The following is a 23822-nucleotide window of genomic DNA, read 5'->3' on the forward strand; positions in this document are numbered from 1 at the left end:
AAAAAACCACATGTACAGAATGGTAGAAGAAGGTGAGCTGTCAACTTTGATTTATGAGAGTCTACAAATTCTGAACCCTCTTACATCGCATGTCTCTCTATTTTTTTAATTGCTCTTTCTACCGGTTTCGAAAAAATCCAGATTTTTTACCTACTTCGATTTGTAAAATACCGACAAGTCAAAAACAAAAATGGCGGTCTTGCAGTGTTTACCGGTAGCTAATCTGCTTATTGCCACTGATAACAGGTAATTAAATCAAGGTGTCAACTGTGCTACCAGATGTAATTGCAGTTGTAATTGCTCATTATCAGCATAAAAAGTGTTTTTATCAAAGACAGAGATACCAGATGTGGAAATTTTGCAAAAAAGGACAGTTAAAATAACGATGTGGATTTGCTTGATACTTTGCTGGAAACAAGTTTATATGCACTTAAAACAAAACAATTCCTCCATAAATAATACGGTGATCAGGAAAGATATTAACTACAGTACTCTATTATTAATTTAACGAGGAAATGAAAGCAAGTACATGGTAGCTAATAAAGAGTCTGCAGAGGGAACACCGTGGATTATGAGATTCAGTGACTTAGCAAATCCAACATCAGCATATAAAAGCCCTTGAAACTGCAGAGCAACTTGACAGTATACCTTTAGAAGACTTCCTTGAATTTATGTAGCTAAACAGGGTAATAAAGTTTCTGAATTTCAAAATATAATATTAGCAGATTGGAACAGGACTACAATAATGCTTTGATATCATATGTACTAAGAGTAAAAAAAAAGAATTCATGATCTAAGAATCCATCTAATTCATTCTCAATAGATTACGCATGTTATTTTTTAAAAATGTATAATTTAGTTTTAAGTTAGGCTAACAGGTACTTCCAATTCCTTCAATTTCAGATCTTTATTAAATCCAGGAAACAGTTCTCTTGCTCCTTATAATGAGAAAAATCCATTCATCCATCAGTTAAAATCTGGAAACTCAGATCGTCTGCAGAATATTATTAATTCTTTTAATTGCCAAGTTAAACTTTGATATTTACCCTGAATATTATTCAAATGACACTCAAATGAATGTGCAAACTATACAGTGAAGAACATAATTAAATTTTTATAATATCAAATATTACATGGTACTCATAAACAATGTTTGAATAAAAAGTTGTATTTTTTTATAAATAACAACATTTATACATGTAATGTGTATTAATATTAAAATAAAAATTATCTTGTTAGTTGTTTTTTTTTGTTCTGTTTTATACTACAGTGAAATGTGTGACTTTTTATACGTGAAAAAGGTTGTTGCTAGCTTTCCCCCCCCCCCAAAAAAAACAGAAAAGTTGACAGGCTTTTTTTTTTTTCGTCCTCCGAAGTTTGTTTCTTGAAAAAAAATCCGTAAAACTAAAAATCAAATTATGGTCGCCTAACCCAAAGATACTTTGTGGCAAGTTTGATTGAAATTGGCCCAGTGGTTCCTTAGAAGAAGATGAAAATGTTTAAAGTTTACAGATGAAGGGACAGGTATACAGAGGGATGGACAGACAGACAACAAGTGTTCAAACTTTCAGCTCAGGTGAGCTAAAATCCCTCAGAGAGAAAGTATAATGCATCATAATGATTATATTTTTTTAAAGAATGAAACTAAGGTGCAACCTACCAAAACATTAGTTACTAATAATAAGAAATCTGTGAGCCAATGCTCACTAGAAATACCCTGCTGTGAATAAACACTTTCATGTTAAATATTAACACATTCAAGTTCATTTACGGGCAAATGCACAGAAAAATATGAAGTTGAAATCAGATTCACATCAAAATTAATCTCACCATATAACATGTCTCAACAAACAGTGCACTAAAATTTTGAACAATATTTTGCTATCATTAATAGTTGAAGAAAAAACTGCGACGAAAATTTCTTATATATGAAACAGACAGAGGCAGAGAAAAACAGGAAGTTGACACCGGATTTGAATAAAAATGTATCTCACCGCGTATTGCATGTCTGAGAGAGGATTGTGTTAAAATTTCAAGCATCTGCAATGAGTAGATGCTGAGAAAACTGTGACGAAAATTTGTTGACTGTATGAAACGGACAGACACACAGACAAACAGTAATTGGCATCAGATTTAAACAAAAGAGTAAAAGCTTCTACAATGATCAGTTTCTGAGAATTTAAACTATATGATGAAAATTTGTTTTGGACAGACACACAGACGGACAGACAGACACACAAGGGTAAAACAGTAAACCCCCCTCTCTTTCAGATCGGGTTATGATATTATTTAGTTTTTCTACGAATGAAAGGTTTTTTTTTCATTTTTCTCTCTTATTTGAAATCAAATGATGCACAGACTTACGACCTTTTGCTTCTATGGCGTCGACATGTGTAGCAAAGAAAATAGATCATGACGTTTAAAGATTGAGACATAAATTACGCTTGCTTTAGTCCGCTGATATACTGTGACTTACACTCTTCCTTTATTTTTTTCATAACTTTCTTATATAATGTAAAATTATCATAAAATTTGATATACTTGATCATAAAATGTAACTCTTTGCTATGATAAGAAAAGGAATTTTATTTAGCAAAGAGAAACTAAAGTGTTTTCCCTGTCTACGACTTTTTGGGACAAATATATCCCTTGTATACACACCCCAAATGTGTTAACTGAATAAAGTAAAAGTTTCAATATTTATAAAAAGAGAGGTAGATTCTGACTGAGACAGACAGACAGGCAAAGTGATTCCTAAGCAACCCCTTAATGTGTTTGAGGGGTGTTGAATAAAACTAACAGTACCAAATTATATACAAACAGAGAGGTATAGACTTTGTGTTTTTTAGACTTACCGGGAAGCCCATCACGTAGTCGGCGTGCCAGGCAGGCGGACGCCGAATCCTCGTAGACCGTCGAAGCTCCATCTAGTCATAAAAATAAAAGTTCATCAGTACATTGTCCTCAAAGTTAAGATTTTCCTTAAATTTTAAAATAATTGGCACTTACGGTAATAGAGCATCCAGGAGTGTTTCTGGTGCATTTATGTCAAATAAAAGAATTACCTATTTCAGGTAAGTTATAATGGCCAATTTTTTTCTCATTTCAAGTCTTATTTTTGCAATGATTAGGTACTAACATGTATTAAATTCTCAAAGTTCATTTATGACTTCCTACTCACTAATAATTTAAATATTTCTTTCATGTTTTTAATTATCCTAAAGAAATATTCATAATTTATTATATTACACACAATACCAACAAACCTGGCAGTGCAAAATCATGCATATATGCAGAAAGGAAAGGTTAAACTATATTGACAATATGATGGATAACACTGGATAAGTCATGCATTTACATGTATATCTACCAGTCAGAGTTATCTTTCTTTTAAAGTATCAATTAACTTCCAAGATTAAATTGTTAACAGCTTAATAATGATTAAAAAATAAACAACTGTTACAGACTTTTGGTGCTCTTTCAATGAGGTACACTGTATTTTATTGTGGCCCCTCGTTCATTAATATGTATTAATATTAATAATTATGTATGTTACGTCTTCTCATTCAAGTCATGGGCAAGATCAAAGGTTTTAAAAAGTAGGTCAAACTTCAAGATCAAGGTCAAAAATCATAGTGTATTTAGAAAGGTCTTGTCACATATAGTATAAGTTTTAATATGAAAGCCCCACTTCTTCTCATTCAAAAGTTATGGCCAATTTTAAGTCTTTTTTTTTTTTAAGAAGGTCAAACTTCAAGGTGATGAGTTCAAAAATCGGTGTATTTAAAAAGATCTTGTCACATTCAATATACAGGTCTGATATGAAAGCCTCTTCTCTTCTCAATTTGAAATGTCATGATCAAGGTTCTTTTTTGAAAATTAGGTCAAACCTCAAGGTTATTATAGTCATGAGGGAAAAAATCATAGAGTTCTTGTCAAAAATAATATACATATTTTCAAATGTGAGATATGAAAGCCCCATCCCTTCTCATTCAAAAGATATGACCAAGTTTGAAGTGGAAACTGATAAACTGTCAGACTTACAGACTGACAGACGGACAGACAAATGAGATTTAATATGACTTCCCTCACCTTCGTGAAAGTGGCAGACAATTAAGAACATCCAGGCAAAACTATTTTGAATATTTTCTTAAAAGCTTCTACAAATCTAAAGTTACTGTCAAGCTCATTTAGAAGGTCTACTAGATCAATTAAGTCCACTTGTATATAATTTTAGTTATGCCATAATTGAGGGAGGGTCAATATAATCCATATTTTGAAAAACTGTTTACAGGGTAACCGGCAGACATACAGACAGATGGAGGGACAATGGAAAATAAGTCAAGATCTTTTGGTCTAATCAGTTAATAGAAGAGCCATGTTACACAGATCGAGACTTGTTTGTAAACTGTTTTAATTTACATTAATCCCAGACAACCCTGACAATATTAACTGAAGAACACACAATACAGAATACTCAATATATACACTAATACTTATAATATATATAATAAGGCGTAACAAAAAAATATGTTTGTTTACGGTTACCCGACCGACCCTTATTTTAATCGCCGACCCAAACTTTTTTTTCGTCATAAAAATCCGGAAGTTACTGGCCGGTCAGTTTAACTTTTACATTCATCTTTGAAATCGAAATTGAAAGTACAGAAACAAAACCAGTGAGTTTAATTAATTTCTACATCAACAAGTTCGTTGCAATTTGCTTACCACTGCGTGGCAGTTGCAAGGGTGTGCAACTAGCATCGCCCAACGCCCGGTGCTACCGTTTTTTTGGGGGTAGCAAATATAAAATTAAAATTATGCATGTATAATTATAAATACAGTACGTGATCGAGAAACACAAATGGTATTTTCACTCATCCCGTACGAAATTCAGAGACGTATTACGCCTGGATTTTTTGCAAATCCTGGCGTACAAGAGACGTATTCTTAAAAATACGGTTCATTTGCAGGCGTACACGTATTTTTGCCAGAAATACGTCTCCTTTTTTCCAGGCGTAAATTCTAAATCCGGGCGTATTTTCTACTTAGTCTCTTTGGCACAAGGAAATTAAAACTTAGAAAATTTCAAAAGGTGTATTTTTTAAAATTCGGGTGGATTTTTCAACTTAGCCAAAAAAACTTAGTCAACTCATTCTCTTTTTTTTAAAGTATTGAGTTGCATAAGAAACATTTTTATTATATTATATAACTTAAACAAAAAAAAAACAAAGTATTGCATGATTGTATACATTACAATATTGCATTTAGTTTGTTGTATTAAATATCAAAGCAATTATTTTTCATAAATTAAACTGATTTTTTCTTTTAGAACTTTTTAAGAACATTATCCCATGGACCTAAAATTTTGTCATTCCCATTTTTTTTTTAAAATTGATATTATTTTTCTTAACACAAATGATTTCTATAACTGTAAAGTAGATAGTATATTCTTTGAACTTCATGATTAATTGTTTAGTCAGGCTATAAACATATACATGTTATTACAATTAAATGTTTTTCTTATAAAATGATTTATATTTGGTATATTTAGATACTCTGTTACATTAATTACCATCAACTTTCACTTTCCTAGCCTAACCTGCTGGGATTGTGCTAATTACTTACAGATGTGTTGAGCATGTTTAGGAATGACTTATCTGTGATGTTGTAAACCTAAGAACGGCTTATCAATTTATATCCGGTTTGTGTACAGCAGTTCTATTTCCCACCCTAGTATCTTTTTAATTCATATAATGAATACACCTTGTTTATACATTGATGGAATTTTATTTTTATGTTCTAGCTGTAAACAAAGCAGCATTTTTCTTCAAAATTACAAATTGTACTGAGTAGAACTTCCAGAAATCATAAAAGAGTTTAGCTAACTAGGGGGTTGTAAATAACAGCATCTGCATCCAAGTATTTGCGCCAATTTTAAACCACCAGGCAGGTCATGCCAAGAACAATGAGATTAGAGAAAGCCACAACAAAGCACAGATGGTGTAGAAGAGGTAAATATTTTGAAAACATAGCTTAACATTGAAACTTTTTATCTATGAAAATAAAAGACAGCTGCATTTGCTTTTGATTTGCAGAGCCAGATGTTAATGATTGAAAATTGGGACAGTAGTATTTTGAATTACATAAATTATTCTTTTTCCAGAAAATGATTTACATCTAAATCCTTATCACAGTTGGAAAATTGATTGAATGATGAAATGGTCATAAGAGGAGGAGAAAAGATCTTGCAATATTAAGAGTTGACCAGCAGCATAGCTTTCCATAAATGCAATAATGCCAGTGAACTGTATACCATTGGAAGATTGCATCAGGAAGAAGATGACCGTTTGCAATGCCAGTTATAAAGCATTCAAACTTCTTTTTGTGAATATTTCAATCTATGAAAATGTGATTGGGAAATGTGATGTGAAACGTGAATGACAGAATTGCTCGTGATTTGCATCTTTTATGCCAATTTAGGAGTAAAAAGAATGGCAGGAGTACTAAGCATGATTCTCAAAACTGTGATTCACTATGATTATTGGAAATTGTTTCAAGTGTTTACTATAAAACTCAGCCTTGGATGTTAAAATGCTGTGAAACGGTTAATATATTCTAACATGTAACTGTGCTTTGAAAAAGTAAATGTAAGATTATGATTTTTTAAATTTTAATGACAATCCTTTACTAATGAATCTCATTCACATTTTATCACACTGAAAAATATTAAGAAAATAAAAGTGATGTATGCTTAGCTTAATTTGTCTAATCTTTTTTAGCATATGTAGTCAAAAATCTTTGTACTAAAGTTGATTGTACAATTTATATTCATACTATAGTTGTAGCTCCCATTGCTGTAATATAATTAATATTTAATTCAAATCTATTTAAAGCAGGCGTATTTTTTGTACAGGCGTATTTTTTTGTACGGGCGTATTCTTTTATACGGGCGTATTTATTTTGCAGGCGTATTTTTAAGGGTATGCTTGAAATCTAGGCGTGATTCTATTTTTAAAATTTCCAGACGTATTTTGAATTTCCAGGCGTACTCATTTGCATATTTCGGCCAAAAATACGGGAGGATTACGCCTCGTGTACGCCTGTATTTTACATTATACGCCTGGTCTTATATATTCATTTCAATAGAGATTTCCACAAGGATTTTTAGATTAAAATACGCCTGGATTTTTTTAAAAATACGTGACTTAAATTTCGTACGGGATTGTTTTGCTATTTAATTTCCAACTAATGAAAATTTTCCAGGCAGCATGCTCCTACTGTTCTTAAATCACTTTAATCTCATCCATTTTGCAGTACTACCTGACTTATTTACTTAAAAAAACGATCGTTTTTTCCTAATCCGAATTTCCTCCATTCCTCTGTTAAAGGTAAATACATGCAGATATCTCATTCAATTATATACGATCCCCCAATCAACTGATAGCTAAGTGTTATGTGATTAAACTTTAATATATATCAATTATACTTAATGGTTTGAAATGAAAATAAAATGATTTTTGCTTCATTTTAGATAAGCCAGACTAGTGCAATATGTTGAGAAAAGAAAAGATAATTTCTTAAAATTTATAAACTTCAACTTTAAAAGGAATGGTTTAGGACCTGGCCTGGCTTTCTCAACAATGAACTTTTTAAAAACCCGTACGAAACAGTCCGGGCAGCTTAGACACGGCTTAGGCACGGATTCCGTTGCAGAAACCCGTGCTTATAAAATTCCTGCTCCTATGTAAAGTATGTATGGAAAGCCGTGCCTGAAAGTGGTCGAGGCACGGACACGGCACGGGATATTGGCCGAATTATTTAAATGAGATCACACGGTTTTACAAAATCCGTGTCGGAAAGCCGTGCTTGTTTCCATATATGGACTCACGGATTCTGTAAACCCGTGTCTGAAACCCGTGTTCTTTTCCATATATGGAGACACGGATTTTTGGAAACCCGTGTCAAAAAAGCCGTGTGACATACCATATATGGAGTCACGGGATCTGTGCTTTTGTCTAGATCTAGGTCAGGGCCTGTAGAGAATCTCCTGATGTAACTGTATGTGGATGCCTTGAAATGGTGACTGAAACCAAACTTCACAATGCTTTAATGTTATCATTATGCTTAGCTTTAGAATTTTAAAAGTTGGAAATCTTATATAAATGTGTTCTGATATACTTTCTGTTAAAGATTAAGATTGCTTTATCAGTTACAATCCATGCTAGTTTTTAATTAAGAATTTAATTGATAATGTACAATTCTGGGAATTGTAATTTTATCGTAGTTTGGACAATCTGAGAAAGAATTTAATTTAAATAAACCTTTTTGTAGCTTCAGTGATGACACATAAAATATTTGGGGATTAATTACTGAGAGTACAACTAGAGTCATTCAAATAAACAGAGATACAGTGTTTCATCATGTTCAATATCAACATTGCAAATACAGAAAGATCATGAAAATTGAAAATGAACTAATAGTTATTCTATCTTAGACTTACTGCATTTAGTTTAAAAGTGAGGAAATCCTCCAAGACTGACATAAATACAATTCCAACTGACATCTATAAGTTTAACATCCTTTAACTAGAGTAAAAAAGACACATTCTTAGCTCATGACCATGAATCCCTCCAATTCAATATTCAAATAAAGGAAGTTATGATTGAGCATGCTCAGTAAAAAGCCATGAGATATAAATAAATAGTTTGAAGCAAAACCCGCCCGAGTTAAAAACCGTCTCCCAGGGACACGGATTCCATGCTTCCACACGGGTTTCTGTGAGCGAGGATTCCTCACTTTCAAACTCAAAAGCCGTGTCCGTGTCTTGGACATGCAGAACCCGTGCCGCTATTTAAAAACCCGTGCGGATTCCGTGCCTTAGCCGTGCCCAAGCCGTGCCTATTCCGCCTCGAACTTTCGTACGGGATATTAGTTTTTACAATTTTTTGTTGCCCCTAGTATATTTGGACTGGTCACTTTTAACTGCGGACTAGTAACTTTATTGCTGTTACAAACCTGTGGGTTAGTACTTAATTTTTTTTTTCAATTGCACACCCCTGAGTTATAAGGCAGTTAGCAAGAAAGATAATATTGTCAACCACCCATATTACAAGCCCAAACAAAAGTAAGGCACCATACAATGGTAAAACTGTTTTTTAATTCAACCAATTCATGTGAATTTGTGTATAAAAAAATTCAATAAAATAAAAAAAAATTCCTACCTACCGACCCTATTTTATTTAAGCATGTAACAGTAAACAAAGTTATTTTTTTGTTTGGCCTAATTATATATATAATTTAATCATGGTAAATATGTCGTGAATGGCGTTATGACCAGATTTTTTACTTTCCAACTCTGGTCATGACCAGATTTTTACATGTTGGAGGTTGGCAAGTATGATAAAAGGATTTATCATATTTTTCCTTAATGTTATCATGGTTATATACATAATTGAAGTGACATTATATGAAGATGATTAAACACAGGTTTCATCAGATTTCCTGTCCAAATGGATTTTGAGAATAAGATTTTTAAAGATTTTCCCTACATTTTCCTATGGAAAACTTTGATCGGCCATTGTGGCCCCATCCTAGCCTCAGGGGTCATGATTTGAACAAACTTAAGACTACACTACCTGAAGATGATTTCACATGTCAGTTTCATCTTTCCTGGACCAATGGTTCTTGAAAAGAAGATTTTTTTTAAAATGCCATTAATTTTTCACTATTCAGATAATTATCTCCCCTTGGAAGAGGGCATGGCCCTTCATTTGAACAAACTTGAATCCCCTTTACCCAAGAATACTTTGTAGCAAGTTTGGTTGAAATTGGTCCAGTGGTTCTTGAGAAAAAGATGAAAATGTGAAAAGTTTTTGACGACAACAACAACGACAGAAAAAGGACACATTTTGATCAGAAAAGCTCACTTGACAATGCATGGTTGGGACGAAATCTTGTCTACAAACAGACGGACAGAGTGATTCCAATATACCCCCCTAAACTTCGTTTGCGGGGGTTATAACAACAGTATTTGTTATCATACACATATTTTGAGGGGTACATACTCTCTTAACTTTAACTTTTTATGCGCCCAAAGTTAATCGTATTTATAGTATTTTTTTTTGTCCTGTCTGTCTGTTTAGCTGTTTGTCTGTCTGTTGTCAACTTTAACCTTCGCCATATCTTTTGAACCGTGATAGATAGAGACTTCATATTTGGTATGCCTACTCCACTAATAAAGCACTTTCAACAGACACCAAGGTCAATGACCTTGTGACCTTGACTGAGACCTTTATGCTAAAAATAGCTTTTTCAAACTTTTGCCATAACTTTTGAACCGTGATAGATAGAGACTTCATATTTGGTATGTAGTCATGTGTATACTCCATTTATTAATCACTTTCAACTGACACCAAGGTCAATAACCTTGTGACCTTGACTGTGGCCTATATGCTAAAAATAGCTTTTTTTTTTTTCGAATTTTCATCATAACTTTTGAATCATAGGTGAAAGAGACTTTATATTTGGTATGCATACTCCACTTACAATTAAGTGCTTTCAAATGACACCAAGAACAATGATTGTGGGACCTTGACTGAGACCCATTTGCTAAAAATTGCTTTTTAGAAGTTTGCTGCCGTCGGGCGCATAGTGTTTCACAAACACATCTTGTTGAATATAAGGATAATCTAATTGACAAATATAATATTATTTTCAAAATACAGATCAGGCACATTTGAAATAGTAGAAAAAAACCCAAACCCTAGGAGACAATAGTGTAAAATTGATTGATTGTTTAATGTCCCTCTCGAGAAGTTTTCACTCATGGAGATGCCACCACTTGACGGTGGAGAGCTGCAAATTTTGTCTTATACTCGGCACTTACAGGGCCATTGAGCAGAGAGGGGTCTTTTTCTTGCCAGCACCTACTGCGACATGGGATCTCGCTTAATACAGTCTCATCTAAAGACCGGACTCCCATCCCACAATGGGATTCGAACACGCGACGTTAGGATTGACTCCTTACTCCACGCCTCTACAGCAGACGCTCTAACCATTGTGCCACACGGGCGACTTCAATAGTGTAAGAAGTCTGTGCATGATTATTTATTTATTTTCTTCTAAACTTAACGTGTACTGTATTTTTTTAACTAAGTATGTCAGGGCCATTGGCCCAATGGCTGATATTTGGTGTCTCGGGCCACTCTCCATATGAGTGAAAAATTCTCGAGAGGGATGTTAGACAACTTAAAACAATCAACCACACAGCTAGATTTGAGAATTTTATATTAACATATAATAATGGTAAACAATAAATAATTACAGCTGGTTGGTATGTAAATAATCAACTCTGCATATTGTAGTTTGTCTGCATTATACCAGGGACATATATACTAGACAGTACATAGGTCCCTGATAATACATTATAATTATACAGTGCAAAGTTTCCAAGTTTGACTTTTGTTCTTGATGAGGCCCCCTATACAGCTATACACCCTTAAAAATGTGGATCTATATGTATGCCAGGCCAGGATGACCTTTCATTATTTACTTTGATTGGACAGTATATTTATGTGCACTCACTACCGAAAGTCCTTCAATTTTCACCCAAAATGCCAATACACATGTCAATATTTAATTTGTAGATTCACATTAAAACTAAAAAATGTGACAAATGGTACCTAATATACACGTGCATACATGCGAACAAGTATTTCCAAGTGTTAATGCCAGTCTAGCTAATCTCTGTTTTGCTGCAGGCCAACAATGGCGTCAAGAATGTTCGACTACTCACTGCGAGAATTGTTTTCCACAATAACCCCTATAAAGTAATAAACTGATGAATATAACTACTTCAATATAAACTTACCTCGCCCAGAAGAAATCTTCTTCTGTGCAAGATGTCTTGAAGAATGCAGTGAAAGCGCTGAGTAGATGCAATGCAGAAGCAATGACAATAGTGACCGATATTGACAAAATGGCAATTTCAATCTGACCTTATAACCCAGGTCACGTGATCAAAGTTCGACAGTCTCCCATGCAGAGCGTAGTGATTTTGGAAGATCCACCTGAAAGGTGCGATATGCAATCTAATTTCTCAAAAAATATATAATCTACCCCTTTCGGGAACCAATTCATGAATTAATACGTTTATATTTGTCATGTACACATGAAAATACGCGAAACTTGGATGCATCTAGTTGTTAAATATTATTTTAAAAAGTTAAACAACCATACAAACTGTTGCATGATATTATAGTTACCTGGCAAACCACGAAGTATCCGGGAAGGGGGGGGGGGTCAAGAAGGTCTCCAGCTTTTTTTCTTAACAATATATAGCTCTTTTCCCCAACATGTTCATTGAAAGGCACTTATGAACCCCACATCCCAAATTTTTGTTTTATCGTTATTAAGTTATGGCTATATATCAAAATTAGTAACAATTGAAAGTCTAAGTGTACAACCTACATGTTATTTGCGGATCTAAGGGGGGTCCAAGGGTTGGGACCCCTTTTTCAGAGAGAAAAAAAAAGAGGGAGAGAGAGAGGGCCATTTCTGTCAATAGAATGATATTTTTAGGGGTTCTCAGGAAGTCCACATTTTTCTTTAAGTTCTTGAATATTCTGCCGAATTTTCTTCATACTGTTTTTATTTACATCAGTTATAATTTTTCTCACTTTGTTGCAGGTCTGTTGCATGTTGGCGGCTGACGCTGGTTCAATATTTGCACCAAGAAGCATACCACGCATACCCTAGCTCTGTTGTAAGACAGGTACCCAGGCGACCGACAGCCATGACCACATTCAACTGCGCATCTCTCCATCCCCTACCAGATCTTCTCACCTCTTTGTAAAGCTTTTCTCGGTGACTGGTATAGTGGCACTTCTTACATCGGATGGAAAGGATCAATGCCAGACCTTGTTTTTCCTCCCCATGCTGATTCCAGTCCAGTGGACCATCACAGTCTGGAGACTTCTGTGAGTGTACTATAAATGCATTGTTCCACAATTTAGCAGTCTTTTCTTGGTGAAGTACTTTGTATAATTTTGAATTTGGGTCAACTGACACAGATTCCATGTAGGTGTCCACTGGCTGGACCTCACTTGGCCCGGGTCGTAAAAACTTCATCTCGCTGCTTCGGCTCTCGGCATCTATAACTGCAAACAATCCATTTTTCTGTGGCTGTACAATGTCCTGAAACTGCTCTTTACTTATGCCTAGGTCACATTTAAACCGATGGTCGGGCGACTAAATTTCTCTGGTCTTGTCAGCTGAAAGAACAGGATCGGCCGACACAGTATCAGGCGACATGGAGCAGTCACATTATTTCCTAGGGACACCGATGACTTGGATAAATAACACAAAGAATCTTTTTTTCTTTAGAAATCAGCATTATTTTTTTCATAGATCTATATTTAGATAGGTAACGTGAGTAATGTGTGCAAGGCAAAGTGGCAGAATCTTATAAAATTGTGACTCAATGTTGAAAATGTGTGCAAAATTGGTATGGAACTGCATAAAAACGACAAATGGTGCATATCTAAAGCAGCAAAGAATACTTAAGATTTCTGCGTACCTTACGGATTAATTATTTATGTTATTTCCGTTCAAAAAATTTATATCAATCCATGCATCAAAATTTTGTTTGTGTTATGTATCCTTAATAGGTTAAATATTCACAAGTCGGCCAATCGTCGCCCGATCATCGAGCTCTGAGCTACGGTTTGATTTTAACCGTCATCCGAAATTTTCAACACCCTTATCGTCCAACGACGGACGACCGTCGACCCTCAGCAAAAACAAATGCTATATTTGCATTGATTTTTGATTTTATTTGTCTTGAAAATACATTGAACATTGGTTATGCATTTATTTTTGATTGAATCCAATTCAAAAATCTTCAAACCATTGATTTTGAAATGATTGAAATTTGATTTATTCTATAAATGTTGTTTCAATGCATTTATTATGCATTTATTTTGAATTTATATGATGTCATACCAATAACAATCTACACATCAAGTGTTCTCTTTGGTAAATCCATGATTGAATTTGTATTTATTTTCTGAAGCATTGATTCAAAAATAAATGGTAGCTTTATCAGCTGTGTATATTGCTGGTGGGTTATATTAGTGATGACCAGCTGTAAACATGTCTAGCGAGAGGCTGATAAAAATCACGTGATTACTCTACGTCACTTTATCAGCCATTTCAAATTCTGCTGGCTAGAAGCTAGAAGCCATAATGTACTTTGATGGAAATGATCAACATTTTGTTGTGTTCTTCCCTGTGGACAAAACTATTCATATTATGGCAAAAAGTTGTGTAGAATCTAAGAATGATGAAGAAGACAGATAGTGTTGTTTTGTGGCAGACAAGTGATATTGGAGATGATGAAAAGATGGTGCTGTTGAAGTATAATGCCATACAAATAATGGATACATTGTTTTCTCAGGAAGTAAGTTATTTCTTTTTTTTCTCAAAATTTATTCTTAATCACTGTTTATAGCATTATTTTACCCATCATTACACATTCTGTGGAATTTCAGAGAGGGGGAACATATGCCAAGTATTAAATTTCACTCTCCAAGGAAGTCTTAATGTATACAAAGACTGGGGCTTTCCATCACATGCTATCTGATCAGATTAAGTTAATCTATGCTCTTTGTTTAAGCAACACTGCTGGTGTCCACTGCTGATCGAGCAGATAGTGTAACTATAAACTAATTAGTTTACACTACAGAATTACTAATTATGCACCAAACCTCGAAACACCATGCGCAGTCTTGACACTCATTTCTTTTTTATTTAAAAGATTCATTTATTTATCAAATGATAAATATCTTGAATGTGTTTATTTTTTCTTTCAGAGTATGTATATGCTCCAAGTGCAGAAATTTGCAGTTAGATCCTGTGCCACCGAAAATGTTCAATAAATTTAAAGCAGTCTAGTTAAATGGAAAAAAAAGATACAATTAATGCAGTTCCAAAAAAACTACTGATAACAATCCAGAAAGTGAGAAACTTATTTGCTGAGTAACATAGAAATGGAATTCAAGGAAGTGTACTTCAAATTGTGCCTTTGTGATATGTGATTAATGTATGGAATTACTGTTATTGTGTCTGCAGTCAGTGATTTTTGGGTTTCAATCATGTCTGACACACACTCAAGTGTAACATTTAATTAATAGGAAGTTAGTAACATTTACTTGGATTTATAACTGTACTGGTGAATTTTTAAGATAAGTATTCAAAATTTTGGTAAAGAATCATGTGATGGATTATTAGTAATAATGTTTGCATTGAGTATTAATTATTTTTTTCTCTTAAAAGTTTGTTTCTCAATATTTAATGCTATTATGCTGGATATTGTTTGTTACCATGTATTTATTCTATATTACTTCTCAAGTTTTATAATATTACATAAATGTTTTATATGTATTACTTTAACATTTTTCTGTGATGTCACAATAATGCTAAGTGACATCAGATAAATGCTTCATACTGTATTTCATTTGTTTGTATTGATTTTGCATTTTTCTGTGATGTCAAATTAATCCTTCATCTCATTTACATATTTCGCAAAAATCCAGCCAAATTCAATCAAAAGTAAATACAAAATAAATCAAAATGCAATGTTCAATGCTATTTCAATGCTTTTTTCCCATACAATTTAGCAAGGAGGCACAGTTGATTCCTACCCGTACGAAATTCAGAGACGTTATAATTACGCCTGGATGTTTTGCAAATCCTGGCGTACAAGAGACGTATTCTTAAAAATATGGTTCATTTTCAGGCGTACACGTATTTTTGCCAGAAATACGTCTCCTTTTTTCCAGGCGTAAATTCTAAATCCGGGCGTATTTTCTACGTCTCTTTGGCACAAGGAAATTAAAACTTAGAAAATTTCAAAAGGCGTATTTTTTTAAAATTCGGGTGGATTTTTCAACTTAGCCAAAAAAAACTCAGTCAACTCATTCTCCTTTTTTTAAAGTATTGAGTTGCATAAGAAACATTTTTATTATATTATATAACTTAAACAAAAAACAAAAAACAAAGTATTGTATACATTACAATATAGCATTTAGTTTGTTGTATTAATTAATATCAAAGCAATTATTTTTCAGAAATTAAACTGATTTTTTCTTTTAGAACTTTTTTTTAAGAACATTATCCCATGGACCTAAAATTTTGTCATTCCCATTTTTTTTTTAAAATTGATATTATTTTTCTTAACACAAATGATTTCTATAACTGTAAAGTAGATAGTATATTCTTTGAACTTCATGATTAATTGTTTAGTCAGGCTATAAATATACATGTTATTACAATTAAATGTTTTCCTTATAAAATGATTTATATTTGGTATATTTAGATACTCTGTTACATTACCATCAACTTTCACTTCCCTAGCCTAACCTGCTGGAATTGTGCTAATTACTTACAGATGTATTGAGCATGTTTAGGAACAACTTATCTGTGATGTTGTAAACCTAAGAACGGCTTATCAATTTATATCCGGTTTGTGTACAGCAGTTCTATTTCCCACCCTAGTATCTTTTTAATTCATATAATGAATACAACTTGTTTATACATTGATGGAATTTTATTTTTATGTTCTATCTGTAAACAAAACAGCATTTTTCTTCAAAATTACAAATTGTACTGAGTAGGAATTCCAGAAATCATAAAAGAGTTTAGCTAACTAGGGGGTTGTAAATAACAGCATCTGCATCCAAGTATTTGTGCCAATTTTAAACCACCAGGCAGGTCATGCCAAGAACAATGAGATTAGAGAAAGCCACAACAAAGCACAGATGGTGTAGAAGAGGTAAATATTTTGAAAACATAGCTTAACATTGAAACTTTTTATCTATGAAAATAAAAGACAGCTGCATTTGCTTTTGATTTGCAGAGCCAGATGTTAATGATTGAAAATTGGGTCAGTAGTATTTTGAATTACATAAATTATTCTTTTTCCAGAAAATGATTTACATCTAAATCCTTATTACAGTTGGAAAATTGATTGAATGATGAAATGGTCATAAGAGGAGGAGAAAAGATCTTGCAATATTAAGAGTTGACCAGCAGCATAACTTTCCATAAATTCAATAATGCCAGTGAACTGTAGCCATTGGAAGATTGCATCAGGAAGAAGATGACCGTTTGCAATGCCAGTTATAAAGCATTCAAACTTCTTTTTGTGAATATTTCAATCTATGAAAATGTGATTGGGAAATGTGATGTGAAATGTGAATGACAGAATTGCTTGTGATTTGCATCTTTTATGCCAATTTAGGAGTAAAAAGAGTGGCAGGAGTACTCGGCATGATTCTCAAAACTGTGATTCACTGTGATTATTGGAATGTTTCAACTGTTTACTATAAAACTCAGCCTTGGATGTTAAAATGCTGTGAAACGGTTAATATATTCTAACATGTAACTGTGCTTTGAAAAAGTAAATGTAAGATTATGATTTTTTAAATTTTAATGACAATCCTTTACTAATGAATCTCATTCACATTTTATCACATTGAAAAATATCAAGAAAATAAAAGTGATGTATCACAGTATGCTTAGCTTAATTTGTCTAATCTTTTTTAGCATATGTAGTCAAAAATCTTTGTACTAAAGTTGATTGTACATTTATATTCATACTATAGTTGTAGCTCCCATTGCTGTAATATAATTAATATTTAATTCGAATCTATTTAAAGCAGGCGTATTTTTTGTACAGGCGTATTTTTTTGTACGGGCGTATTCTTTTATACGGGCGTATTTATTTTGCAGGCGTATTTTTAAGGGTTTGCTTGAAATCTAGGCGTAATTCTATTTTTAAAATTTCCAGACGTATTTTGAATTTCCAGGCGTACTCATTTGCATATTTCGGCCAAAAATACGGGAGGATTACGCCTCGTGTACGCCTGTATTTTACATTATACGCCTGGTTTTATATATTCATTTCAATAGAGATTTCCACAAGGATTTTTAGATTAAAATACGCCTGGATTTTTTTAAAAATACGTGACTTAAATTTCGTACGGGTTTGCAAATCAAAAAAAAATGAAAATCCAATGCTCAGAAAACAACTACAAAATAAATCAAAATTCAATCAATTTGATTTTGCTAAGGGGACTTAATAAACTGACCACCGATGGTCGGACGATGATCGAAGGTTGGTCGACGGATAACTGCAATTGAAGAAATCGGCCACCGACGCATGAAAAATTATAACTTGGACCGATGGACACAAAATTGGTCGGCCGACAAAAAAATAGTTCAAAATCGGCCAAGACAACGGCCGATGAACTGACGACTGTCACCCGAAGAATCCCATTTTTGCTCCAAAACCCGTCGGCCGTTGGTCGTTTTTGGAAATGTGACTGGGGTTTTAGTCTTCTTATGGGAACTAGAAGTTGGTCTGAGCTGGTGGTCCCTATTTTCTTCTGGCCTTTGTCAGTCCAGTCCAATACGAAAAATCGTAATATTACTAAAATTCGTAATATAAGCAATTTGTAACTTTTCTAAGAGTTACTTCCCTTTTTCTGATACGACATCGATGTTATGTTTCATCAAATAAGATATCGTGGATATGTGCAATATACCATGAGAAAAGATGAAACAATATAGTTCCTTGGAATTATTTATATGAAAAACCTGATTAGTTATGCAAACAACACGTACATGTATGTCAAAAATTCTACAGATCTGTTTTATAACCGATGACCTAATTTTAGTGTTTTTGAAAACAGCTATATCACATGTTTGTTGTGAGGAATTCTTCCTTTTTTGTATTGATGTTGATGCAACCATTTTGGCCCTTTTTTTGCATCATAATTATTTAACTGTATACTTGTAGACTTTTTCTAAGAAAATCTATTGTATGTGGTGCACATTTTTAAGTATTGTAAACTTTTGTATTGTTTATTTATTTTAGAGCTGCCAGGTCTTCTAAGAGAAACTCCATTCTTTGATGACTGATGGAAAAGCCTCATCATCCCCCATCCTTATCTTTAATCACCAGCCATTAATCAGTGATTACTGTTACCAAAGCTCCAAGGTACATTATTGAAGTCTCTTTTGACACCATTTTTTCCAGTCTCTGCATGACTTTGTTTTACAATTAAGATTTTCACTTTTTGCTAATTAATTCCTTAAAAATCAGTTCACTTCCTGTTTCTTAGCTAATTAGAGCTCATTAATTAGAGTTGAAAATTATTTTTAGTAGATAGCCAAAAACTCCAATATTTCAGCTTTCATTTCATTCAATTTTTTTCTCAATAATTCACTCATTAATTTTTTTTTAAAGTTTTGAAATCAATATACTATAGATGAATTTGTACAGAAATTTAGCCTAATTAAAATTCAATAAACTGTTAGGAAGAGTTATCTCCTATTTTTCATCCCTTAAGGACAAGAATGAATATTTTGGCACTAGCATATGAAAGATAAATAAATAATTGACATTTTCTGCAATTTTCATTTTATTTCATTAACTATCAATTGTCTTAAAGGTCTTACGCAAGGAAATAGCCAATCAAAATGAACTTAGTCGATTAAAGTTCCATACATATAAAAAGACAATTTTTTTATTACTTTTTTCATTTTTTGGCGTAAAATTTTGTTTTAGGCCTATACAGTATTAAATTTGGACTCATGTACAAAAAAAGTCATATCTTTAGCAGAATTATCCCACTGAATTAAAAGGAACTCTTTTTTCAGGTACGCATGATGCAACTTCCTGGATGGTGTGTGGGCTGTTTGTCAACATGTGAATCCCACATGCATTTCGGGGTAGGTAAGTTTACTGTCAATTTTCTTTCTTAAAAGCCGCATAAGGCATATTAATTCTGATCTCAAATTTTTGTTTATTAAGTATTAATCTTTATTTTCTCTTTCATGAATTTTCTGCTAAGAGTCTAATTAATTAAATAATTTAATTCAAGCTATATAGTAATATATAGTGAAATTATTTCCTTGTGAGACCTAAAACCATATCCAACACCAAAAGAGTCCATATAATTGTATGATGTTACTCTCACTTCTGATTTGACTTTCTTCAGGGATGTGGCAAAGACTGATAGAATCAACTTGCTGAGAAAACGACAAATTAATATTAATTTGCATACCTGCCTGGGTCAACTGTCCTTCATCATTATGGTAAATATCAACATTCCAGTTTCACATCTCATTTACTGACACCAAATGCATATTCAGCTGCCAAAGAAGGGAGACTTGAGAGATTGCAGTAATTACAGGGGGATCATGCTCCTATCAGTGCCTGCCTGGCAAGGTCCTCAACAGAATACTTCTCGAGAGAATGAAAGAGGCAGTGGACCCAAAGCTCCGTGACTAACAGGCTGGTTTTAGAGCCAACAGATCATGTGCTGACCAGATAGCCAGTCTACGCATCATTATAGAACAATCACTGGAGTGGAAGTCCCCCCTATATGTCAACTTCATCGACTACGAAAAAGCATTTGACAGCGTAGACCGAGAGACATTGTGGAAGATACTGAGGCACTATGGAGTACCAGAGAAGCTAGTCTCCCTGATTAGAAACACCTACCAAGGCATGATATGCAGAGTTACCCATGCTGGCCAGATGTCTGAGAGTTTCGAGGTCAAGACAGGAGTCCGACAAGGTTGCTTGCTGTCACCATTTCTTTTTCTCTTGGTCATCGATTGGATCATGCGGACAACCACAGCAGGCAGGAACAATGGCATACAGTGGACACTCCTGACGCAACTGGACGACCTTGATTTTGCAGATGACCTGGCTCTCCTTTCACACAACCAAAATCAGATGCAAGATAAAACAACCCACCTTGCAACAACATCGGCAAGAACGGGCCTCAAAATTAACTTGAGGAAGACAGAATTGATGAAGATAAACACCACTGTCCAAACACCAGTCACAGTTGGTGGTGAGGCCATCAAAGAAGTTGAATCCTTCATCTACCTGGGGAGTGTGGTGGACAGACACGGTGGCACAGACTGCGACATCAAGTCAAGAATTGGCAAGGCTAGGACTGCATTCACCATTTTAAAGAACATCTGGGCCTCAAAGAGCATACGTACTACCACCAAACTGCGGATCCTCAACTCCAATGTAAAGTCCGTCCTACTGTATGGTGCAGAGACGTGGAGGATGACTAAAGCTACCATGCAGAAGATCCAGACATTTTACAACACCTGTCTCAGGCGCATCTTCAACATCCGATGGCCTGATAGGATCTCAAATGAAGAACTATGGATGAGAGCAGGACAGGAACCAATGGAAGTACAAATAAGACAGAGGAAGTGGCGCTGGATTGGACACACATTAAGGAAGTCACCATCCAGCATCACACGCCAGGCCCTGACTTGGAACCCACAAGGCAAAAGAAAACGAGGACGACCTAGAAACACCTGGAGGCGTGACTCGGAGTCGGAGCTAAGGACACAGAATATGACCTGGCACGATGCAGCCAGAGCAGCCCAAAATCGTGTTCGTTGGAGGACTGTTGTTGATGGCCTATGTTCCTCACGGAACGACAGGCCTAAGTAAGTAAGTAAATGCATATTCATGAATATTAATTGATGAGAATATATTTTAATGTTTAATTCTTTAAAAAACATATTTGTTTAATTATTATTTCAGACTTTTAGTGAAAGTGGTCCGTTGACATGTCAATATTTATAGAACCAAAAATTTGGGGCCATTCCTAAGCGGAAGAATTATGTTTGACCTTTAAACTACCAGACTTAGTGAGTTGCTTATAAAATTAACACCTTTATTTTGGCAAAAAAGGTTGTTTTTATAATGGATTAACATTACCTTAAAACTTGTACATGTATGATAAATATCACAGTAAAAAAATAAAAGAGCTAGAGCCACTTTGGACCTTATTTGGCCCTCAGAATTTCTGAAAAAATCAAAACCATTCAGTTTAGGTTGCAAATGCAGTATTTATAACTTGGAATGTTGGTGACCACGTATCTATTAATGGTGATACAATTTCCCATCTTGTCAATTAATGCATTATGACGTCATAAAATGCACCATTTTCCTCATATCCTGTAAATTCCTTTGAAAATGGCCTAAAGTTGAAGCATTTTTTCAATATTTCATACAGAGCACAACCTCTGATCCAAAATATGCAAAAACATAATGAAAGCTCTTTTTCTGAAGATCAAAAAACATGTTTTATATTTTGGATCGTGGGCTGTGCTCATATTTTATTTCTTTGCTGAAGGTAGTTTTCTGCAAATTTCAAGAACATTGCAATTTCTCAAACCTGTTTTCCAATATTTGGATTCTCAAAACGAAATTTTATTATAGAAAATGAAAGCACCAACTTTCTACTTTATTTTGATATATGGGAAAGAGGGTGATAGTTAATTATTTGATATAAGTACGGGGCCATTTTATGCATAAGATGTCTCTTGCTCTTTTGTGTTTTTAGCTCACCTGAGCCGAAGGCTCAAATGAGCTTTTCTGATCAAAATTTGTCTGTTGTCTGTCGTCGTTGTCGTCATAGTCGTCGTTGTTGAGGTCGTAAACTTTTCACATTTTCATCTTCTTCTCAAGAAACACTGGGCCAATTTCAACCAAACTTGTTAAAAAGTATCCTTGGGTAAAGGGGATTCAAGTTTGTTCATATGAAGGGCCATGCCCTTTTCCAAGGGGAGATAATTATGAATTAGAGAAAAATTAATGGCATTTTTAAAAAATCTTCTTCTCAAGAACCACTGGGCCAGTAAAGATGAAACTCATGTGGAATCATACTCAGGTAGTGTAGATTCAAGTTTGTTCAAATCATGACCCCCGGGGGTAGGGTGGGGCTAAAATGGCCCATCAAAGTTTTACCTAGGAATATATAGGAAAAATCTTTAAAAATCTTCTTCTCAAGAACCACTGGGCCAGGAAAGATGAAACTCATATGGAATCATCCTCAGGTAGTGTAGATTCAAGTTTGTTCAAATTATGACCCCCTGGGGTAGGGTGGGGCCAAAGCGGCCAATCAAAGTTTTACATAGGAATATATAGGAAAAATCTTTAAAAATCTTCTTCTCAAGCACCACTGGGCCAGGAAGGATGAAACTCATGTGGAATCATCCTCAGGTAGTTAAGATTCAAGTTTATTCAAATCATGACCCCCGGGGGTAGGGTGGGGCCAAAATGGCCGATCAAAGTTTTACATAGGAATTTATAGGAAAAATCTTCTTCTCAAGAACCATTGAGACAGGAAAGATGAAACCCCTTTGAAATCATCCCCAGGTAGTGTAGATTCAAGTTTGTTCAAATCATGACCCCGGGGGTAGGGTGGGGCCAAATGGCCGATTAAAATTTTACTTAGGAATATATAGGGAAACCTTTTAAAATCTTCTTTTCAAGTACTTCAAAGCCATGCTTCGTGATGTTTATAGGGAATCATCCTCAGGTAGTGTAGATTCTAGTTTATTCAAATCATGACCCCTTGGGGGGTTAAAATTCAAGCCCCCCCCCCCCCCCGTAAACTTTCAGTTCTGATCTGATATGTGCTTCTGATATGTGCTTTTCCTAGCCAATTGCTCAGGTGAGCGATGTGGCCCCTGGGCCTCTTGTTTTTATTCACTAAGCTAAGAATTTTTACTTTCGACAATATTGAGTTTTTATGCCCCATGATCAAAAGATCCTGGGGTATATTGTTTTTGTCCTGTCTGTCTGTTAATCTGTCTGTCTGTTGTCAACTTTAACCTAGCCCATAACTATTTAGTGGGTGAGGCTATAGCTTTCATATTTCACAGGTGTATTCCTTGAGACAAGACCTTTCTTTGGGTTCCATCAAATGAAT

At 34.3% G+C, this 23822-nt stretch overlaps 2 long non-coding RNA genes across 2 annotated transcripts in view; both read left to right on the plus strand.

The window, feature by feature from the left end:
* Nucleotides 1–5835: 5835 nt before the first annotated feature.
* Nucleotides 5836–17529, plus strand: LOC134283242 (uncharacterized). The gene is made up of 3 exons (XR_009995442.1): nt 5836–6014; nt 6167–6503; nt 17321–17529. It is a non-coding gene; the product is annotated as an uncharacterized LOC134283242 (long non-coding RNA).
* Nucleotides 17530–20016: 2487 nt separating this feature from the next.
* LOC134283243 (uncharacterized) overlaps nt 20017–23822 on the plus strand; it is a 4559-nt gene continuing 753 nt past the window's right edge. Inside the window, exons 1-2 of the long non-coding RNA XR_009995443.1 lie at nt 20017–20163; nt 21647–21753. This is a non-coding gene — a long non-coding RNA (uncharacterized LOC134283243). The remainder of the gene's footprint in view (nt 20164–21646; nt 21754–23822) is intronic.

The sequence above is a fragment of the Saccostrea cucullata genome, unplaced genomic scaffold (assembly GCF_032062105.1).
Source record: "Saccostrea cucullata isolate Sc308-1 unplaced genomic scaffold, CSIRO_AGI_Scuc_v1 ctg5257, whole genome shotgun sequence".
Classification (NCBI taxonomy): domain Eukaryota; kingdom Metazoa; phylum Mollusca; class Bivalvia; order Ostreida; family Ostreidae; genus Saccostrea; species Saccostrea cuccullata.